The sequence below is a fragment of the Trichechus manatus genome, unplaced genomic scaffold, assembly GCF_000243295.1.
Source record: "Trichechus manatus latirostris isolate Lorelei unplaced genomic scaffold, TriManLat1.0 scaffold00065, whole genome shotgun sequence".
NCBI lineage: Eukaryota > Metazoa > Chordata > Mammalia > Sirenia > Trichechidae > Trichechus > Trichechus manatus.
Window position 1 is genome coordinate 11,248,402 of NW_004444001.1, and position 8,475 is coordinate 11,256,876.

The window sequence follows — 8,475 nt, forward strand, 5'->3', positions numbered from 1 at the left end:
ATTCTTTATTTAAGCAAATCCATGAATGCTTCAGATTGCTGAAAATAGAGATTAAAAAGTTAACAATTAGTTTGAAGAGAGAATTTAGATAGTTTTAATTTCTGTTTACTTCCAATTTATTTCTCAAATTTCATTTCTGAAAACATTCAAGTATTTGTGAGATACTTAACATCTATATTTCATCACACAAATGTTTCATTCCTACCACCATATATGGGAGGCTTGGCATTTAAGAAGTAGCTGATTTTCATATCCTCAGAGGGGGAAACTGTTCTCCCATTTTCTTTTCCCTACTGTAGCAGCCGTGCAGCCAACTCTGCATGATGTGTTTAAAGGGGAACAGCAGAAGGCTGCAAAAAGATCTTGGTTCCGGATCACAAACCTGCTAACTAGATGCGTGCCCTTGAAAAAGCCACTTAACCTCTCTTGACCGTCTCCTTAAATGTGAGCAATAATATACTACTTGCCAGATTGTCGATTGAGGGACCATGCAACTCTTAGCTATCAATTTGGAATGGCTTTTAGGATGGAGAAATTAAGGCAAGTTTTTAGAGTTTGTTTAGCATTATGAGGGAGAATGGGCTCCATTGTTTCCCACAGAATTGGCAAAAATGGCCATTTTGCAGAGAGGATAAGGAAACGGAACCACAGACAGGGCAAACTACTTATGCAGGATCACCCTATAGACAGATGAATGGAAGACAGTGTTAGGACATCTATTTCCAAGCAATTTCTATACTCATTCCCTGGAAGAGAAGTTTCCTTCCTTTATACTAGCAGCATCTTCTACATTATCTTTTCATTAAGTGCTCAGGCTTATTTAGTTTTCTAGTTTTCATGAACTTATTTCCATTTGTTATAAACTTAAGCAAATTGGTTAAAACTTTCTAGTACTCATAAATTAAGTTTCTACATACTGATTCCATACCATGTGCCAGCTAACCTTATTGAAAGATTTTCTATATATTACTTTATAAAAACAAAGATGAGGATAGATTATCAGGCCTGGCTTGGTGAGGAATTCAGTCTGAGAGTGTCAGTGCCATTCCTTCCTGGACAATGATGACTTATCCATTGTCAACATGCTTCATGTTGATTTTCCCTTAGTTGACAAGAAGGCTTTCCTCAGCTAAGCCCTTTGCTCTCAATGCTAAGGGTAGATGTAGTGGCCCTGCGATGAAAAGATCTTTCTATTTGTTGCTCCATGCTCTGGCATGTAGAGATGGGGCCATACTTTTGACTTCATTAAAATGATGCCCTAACCACCGAAACAAATAAAAATATAACAGCTAATCTTGGAACAAAATAGACAATTGTACTTTTTATCTGCTCACTATCCGAGTTAGGTATGATTAATGTCTCCTCAGTTTAAAAAATGGGAGAGGAAAACCACACTATTGGGGCAATGATGGAGCACACCAGTATAAAATGTAGCGCTATTAGACAAACTTACAACATGGTCAATCAATCATCTGGCTCCTGTTTAATGACAGACACAACCACTATTATGCCACTTACAGAACGGGAGGAGATGGAGGGTGGAGGCGGGGATTTGTAGCTTCACTCTATTCTGTGCTTGAAAGAATAGTTGGAAAGTCTACTTGTCGTTGCCTTGCTTCTCAGTCCCCAACTCTGGTTTGAACTTGTGTTCATTCAGTAAATGTTGATTGAATGCTAACTAAAAATGATGGAAATGGAACTTAATGAGACACACCTCTGCCCTTATGGAGCTCACCAACTGCTCAGAGAGACACAAATAGACACTTGTGACAGTACAGTGTGGCAGGTGCCTTAACAGAGAAATGAACCAAAGGCAGAGGGGCCCCAAGGAGGCAGCAACTCCTGGGAAGGGCAGGAAGATGACATTTGAGCTGGGTCTGGAAGGGTGAGTAATTTCTTGCCATTCTGGTTCTGAAGCAGAGCTAGCATTAGCCACCCCCCGACTCCCATGCCATAGACCTGGAAGTAGACAAATACCTCCATCACGGAGATCCCATGTATAGATCTCCAGAAAGAAAGAGGGATGGTGACCCAGGGCTCCGTAGTGTTCTTTAGCCTTGTGAATCATCCTTCCACTGATAAGGTGAGCAAGAGGGACTCCCAAAGGGGTTGGAGTGGTGGGGTGAGCAGTATCAGAATCTTTGTGGGATAAAAAAAGCAAAAACAAAAGAACCGTTCCTGTTGAGTTGATGCCAACTCATAGAGACCCTATAGGTCAGAGTAGAATTGCCCCATAGGGTTTCTAAGGAGCAGCTGGTGGATTCGAACTGCCGACCTTTTGATTAGCAACCAAACGCTTAACCACTGTGCACCAGGGCAGCTTCTGTGGGATAGGAGTAATAATTTAAAAACTATATTCAATATTAAAATTTAATCATTGAAAATCAAAAGAAATACCTATTTTATCAAAATAATAACGTAGAAAAAAGTGCATGAAATTTTAATATCTAACAAAAACCAAACCAAACCCCTTGCAATTGAGTCGATTCTGACACATAACAACCTTATAGGACAGAGTAGAACTGCCCCATAGGGTTTCCAAGGAGTGGCTTTTGGATTTGAACTGCTGACCTTTTGGTTTGAAGCCACAGCTCTTAACCACTGCGCCACCAGAGATGAGAGATGACAGCATAACACTTCAAATTTATGGTATAGGGTATGGATATATCTTATTAGATTGCTTTCTCAATATCTACTACCAAGTGAGCTGGAGTCTTGATGGGGTTGTTGTTAGATGTGGAGTTGACTTTTGACCCATAGTGACCCCAGGTGATAGAGTAAAACTGCCCCATAGAGTTTTCTTGGCTGTAATCTTCATGGAAGCAGATTGCCAGGTCTGTCTCCTGTGGAGCCACTGGGTGAGCTTGAACCACCAACCTTTTGGTTAGCAGCTGGATGCTTAACCATTGTGCCACCAGGACTCCTTCTTGATGGAGTAGTGAGGGATAATTTTAGAACACAGAACCCTTCAGCATTCAGTTGGGAAGGGTGACAAGTACAGAAAGTTGGGGTAAGTTTACACTCTAGATGGTCACATAGTCAAAGAGGTCGATGAGAACTATACTTGACCCTAAGTAAAAATTTAAAGCAGGATCTTGGGGTCTTCTCTATCCACACCTCCAGGCCTCTCTTTGGGAGACCCACATCCCCCTTAAAGGACCTCATGTGGACTCCACCTCTCTCCCCAAGCCCACACCAGCTCACCCTGTACTGTGGACAGGGGCAGGTTATCCAGTAAGCAAGGTACGCATGATGTTTACCTTGCTTATCAGATCATGTGTAGTGAACAATTTCAGACTTTTTTTTCACCACATCCAAGATTCTGTTTCTAGGTATGGGTGGCATCTATCTCTCTCCCAACCCCACAGCACCTTCCTACAGACTTAAGGCCTCTTTTCAAATTTACAATCTCTGACAGGGGCAGATGACACAATGAGCAAGGTAAGCATGGGCTTACTTCTGTGTGCTTACTAATCTGTAGTGAACAATTTCACATGGGTTTCACCACATCACAAATAAGCCTGTGCTTTCTTTGCTTGTTGGGTCATCTGCCCCTGACTCTGGACTTCCCCTTTTATAAAATGTACCTGTTCTGACTCTCACCCTTGAGGAGTTTGTGTGTTTGCATTTCAAGGAAAGTTTTCCAGAACCACTGAAACCTCACCTGGAAGGCCCCATAGCCTGCTCAAAGGACAGGAGTCTTTTTGGGGGATGCTTTTTTGACTTCCTCACATCCTATCCTAGGCTGCTGCCTCCTTGCAGGTTGCTCTTGCCTGCCCAGGTGAAAGCTAATCCACATTCTTCTCTCTCTCCCAGGCACCCCACCCAGATCCCTTGGGATCTGTGCCCTTAGCCACCATGGATTAGAGTGAAGATGAGAAAGAATTCTGGTTCTTCTTGAAGCTCACTTTGAGTGCCTTGCATTTTTTTCTATCTCTGTGAGAGTCCATTTACTGATTAATGGACTCTTTATTAGAGTTATTAGAAAAAAATGAAACACATGCACACACACACAAATCCACCTCTCCCCCACCCCCAAACCACTGGCTGGCGAAAAGAGTTCTATTTCCAGCCTTGACATCTTGCCAGTTTGTCATTCTCCTTCCTGGCCACATCAAGTTCCATCGGGTTTGAGTTTATTGGCTACACAGTAAAGTTTATGTTGTCACAGAAATTAGCCTTGATGGACAGGGATATTGGCCAGGGGATCAGGAGAGCTCGGCAGCCTCGTGGTGTTGGCATGGCCGAGATGTTAGGGTGCCTGGAGCCCTCTCCAAGAAAAATCAAAGCTGGCTCTTTGCAGCAGCAAATGAGTGCAATGAGACACTCCTGAGGGATGGGAGCTTGGACGTGATTGTGAGCTGTCCAGTTCCCATTCTGCCTGTTGGCCCTCGCCCTCTCCCTCCCCAGCCCTCCCAGTGCCCCCCAGTGCCAAAAATCCTTCCCTGTGCAATGGAGGCAGGGCTGCGAGGCCTGAGGTTAAGCTGCTCTCTTCTGCAGTTCGTGGTTAGCTTTCGTAGGCTGTTGGCTGCTTGACAAATTTGGATAATAATTCAGTATTTCTTACTGAAATGCTTGACCTTATTGTTAGTTTTTGTGACAAGGGGAATTTAAAGGAGCTGCAAAATGCAAACAAGTGTGACTGAGAAAGGCCAGGGTATGCCACTGAGTAGTGAACAGTTTCTTTTTCTGACATCTACAAAATTTAGGTGAAAGCAGGTCAACATTGATCTTGGCAAATGGGAAAGCCAGCTCTATCGTTAGCAGATGAGCTTCAGATATAAATGTAAGTCTGGTTCAGTCAAAACCACGTTTGGTTTTGGAGGCTAGCAATGTGCTTTCTATAAAAAAAAAAGTGTATTTATATAGACACAAAGAGTGAAAATACTTTTTGGCCAAAAGGATTGTTTTCTAAGTATCAAATCAACTTGTTGGGATGGGACCCCTTTCATCTTCTTTTTAAATTTGAAGAGTACATGTCCCCAGCACCTTCTCTTCTCTTTATTTTGAGTTGGCGGGGGCCGTTGAATATTAAAATCATAGATTAGGAACAATTCTGCATTGTCTAATGTAGGGACTGACTAGAGACCACTAGCTGGTGGCTGAAAAAGAAATGAAGTTAGAGAATTCAAATGTATAGTTCTCCAGACTTGGCACTGAGTCTTAACAATCATTTTTATGGGCTCCTCTCAGGAGTCTCATAGGATAGATTTGAGCTCACTGAGGAGGAACATAAGAGAAGTTTAGTCACTTGCCAAATCCAGATCATGGCTGGGCAGTTAATTTTAGCCTACTGGGCAGCTTGCTGATCTTATTTTCTCTCTGTCCTGGGATTATCTGAAGTCCTTGCCCTGCTAGGAATTGGAGCAATCATAGACTGTCAGAACTGCTTCTTCTCCCACAACCTTTAATTAGCAAATGAGGAGGCTGAGGTCCAAAGTCAAGTGTGTGCTAGTCAACAGGGTCCTAGAAGGGCTTACCCTTTCTTGGTAAATCTTTTTTTTTTTTTAATTTAATTTTATACTTTCATAAAAATATATGTCACACAACATTTGCCAGTTCAGCATTTTTCATGTATACTATTCAGTGACACCTGTTACACCAATCACATTGTATAACCATCACCAGATCCATGTTGGAATATAAGTTGGCCTGGTTAGCTTGGCTCCCACAGAATATCATGTTAAGGCTTTAATTTTTTTTTTTTTTATTTAAAGAAGGCATGTATGGCTATATTTCTACGTAGGACTGAGAGGAGAGAGAGAATATTTCTTGTGGGGAGGGACCAAGGTCCTGAGTTGGGGTTGGGGTGGGGCATGGGAGTGTGACAGGGTCTGGATCACATAGTAACAGAGAATGAAAGACTGAACTGGAGGGGACCATCTGTTGGGGTAGCTGCTCTTCTGAGGCTGATTTTTGGTCTCCTGCTGAGGTGATGATCCTTTAAAATTCTCAGCATTCTCATTCTCCCTTGTCCTGCCTCCCTGTCTTGGAGGCATCTTATTCCTTTAATTTGTGTTGATTTCCATCCAAGTCTGGCACCAGGCAGTCCCCACTCAAGAAGCTGGGAGGTAGTGTAGGCTCATCCAGGTCAAGAAAGTGAGCTCTCCCCGGGATGCTAACTGCAAGCTGTCTCCTTTAATCACATCATCTTGCCGGATAATCATTTTCAAATGGCAAACAATAATAAAAGCTTTCCTCTAGTTTGCTTCCAAGTGTCAACGTATCTACACAGGTCATAGACGTGTATGTGAATTGTCTGTTTAAGAAAAAAAGAAGTTTGAGGAGCATTTGAGTATGTTCAGGGAAGCCTGGGAATCACCTCAGGTGGCTTTTCAAACACTCTGTGGGAGACAGCCAGCATGGTTCAGAGATGTAAGACGTAGATGATCAGGTGACTTCAGTTTTTCATCCAAATCTGGAGAGGGCTGGCATGTGGTCTCTTCAGAGTAGGGTCTCTTGTGAATCTAAGGGTAGCTTAAAACTTTGAATGAGACAGGAGTGGGGGACCCTGAAGATGTACGACTAGATCCTGAAAGAAAAATCCCAAGTATTCAACCTCCGTAGGAGGGTGAGGCTGACTACTCCCTCCAGGTGCATGCATGTTCTGGGGGTACACTCAGGTTAATTTGTGATGCCTCTTAGTCTTCAGAGTGTCTGTTTTTCTCGAAGAGTTTGGGGTGAAGTAATTTAAGTGGAGGAATTTAACTGGCCAGTAATTTAAACAAGTTTTATATTAAAACATAGATGAATAAATTATGGAATGCAATAAAAAATTCTTAGAAGTTGTAAAGCTAAAACAGGACTTTGGAGAAATCTTCTGTTTGCAGAGGTCACCTTTGGGCCAAACTCAGGCAGACTCCCCAGAGTTAAGGGTTTGCTCTCTGCAGTTAGGTGGCTGCAGTAGAACAATTGAGAAGCCCTGTCAGTGTTCAGAGGGTCCCTGAGTGATGCAAATGGTTTCTGCTGGACTACTAACCTAAAGACTGGAAGTTCAAACCCACTCATCAGCACTGCAGAAGAAAGGCCTGGTGATCTGATTCCATAAAAATTACAGCCAAGAAAACCCTAACGGGCAGTTCTACTCATGGGGTCACCATGAGTTGAAATGGACTCAGTGGCAATGGGTTTGGGTTTTGGTTTTGATCAGTGTTCAGGGCATTTTCCCAGGGACCTGTGGAGTAGCTGGACCTTATAGAATTTCCTCTCCATATACCCTGTGTTTTTGCTCATCCAACTCTATCCATTCCTACAAACCTTCAGGTCTATCTGTTCTACAAAGACTTTCCCTACCATTCTGAGCCAATTGCTTAATGATAGCATATAGAGTCTGTACTATGAGTTTGCTACTCTGATTTTCTTATACTCTTTTCCAGTTATCTATTGCTGTTTAAAAAACCACACCACAATTCGGTAGTTTAGAACAACAACCATTTTATTTGCTCATGATTCTGTGGGTCAGGAATTCAGGCAGGGCTTAGCAGAGCAGCTCTGCTCCATGTAGTATAGGCTGAGGCCATTCACTCGGCAACATTCACCTGGGGCTGGGCCGGAAAATTCAATAAGGCTTCACTCATGCATCTAGTTCCTTGCTGATCCTCCCTCCAAATGTGGCCTTTGTCTCTCCCACATGACTAGCTTGGGCTTCCTTAGGGAATGATGGTCCCATGTTACTCAGAATTCTTACGTGTCACTGGTTTCTAAGAGGCACAAAAGTGGAAGCTGCAGATCTTGTAAGGTCTGCCTTGGAAGAGGAGGTAGACAGGATTACTTCCGTGGTGTTCTGTTAGTCAAAGCTAGTCACAGGGCCAGCCCAGAGCCAAGAAGAGGGGAAAGACTAACTCTCTATAGGAGGGGAGGCAAAGTCTTTACAGTTACCTTTAAATTACCACAATGTAGTTGAAACCTACCCTATCCTACTTTGATGCCTATGATCCTAACCACTCTGCAATTATTATTCTTAGATATTATAAATCCCTCTCAGTACCGATTGCAGTGGGACTTAGTAAGTATTTGGTGACTATTTCAGAATTCAAGCATCAGTAACAGGTAAGAAAGCAGAAGAGATTTTGGGCATGGGGCATTCCTGTACAGGCAGACATCTCTTCATCAAAACACAAGGATAAGAGGCATCATGGTGATGGAGAAGGTGCATATTTTTCAGGAAATGATGAGTCCCTAGTAGTTTATAAAAGAAAGTTGGTACATGCTTCCTTGAGTCTTGAGTATGTATGTTAGAGAACCTACAGTTGTGGTAATCTTGTTAAGCGGAAACACAAAAGCTCATACCACTCAGCAGTTTCAAGATTTGCAGGGAAGTGCTGGGTGGCAGGATTCCCAGACTTGCCCGGGGCACCTGGGGGTAGTCAGGCTGGAAATACTGCCCTGGCCGAGGGGGCTGGGGTGTCACTCCAAGACTCAGTGGGATCCAAGAGCCACTCTTCCAGGAAATCAGAGTGGTGACTTTTCAGAGAA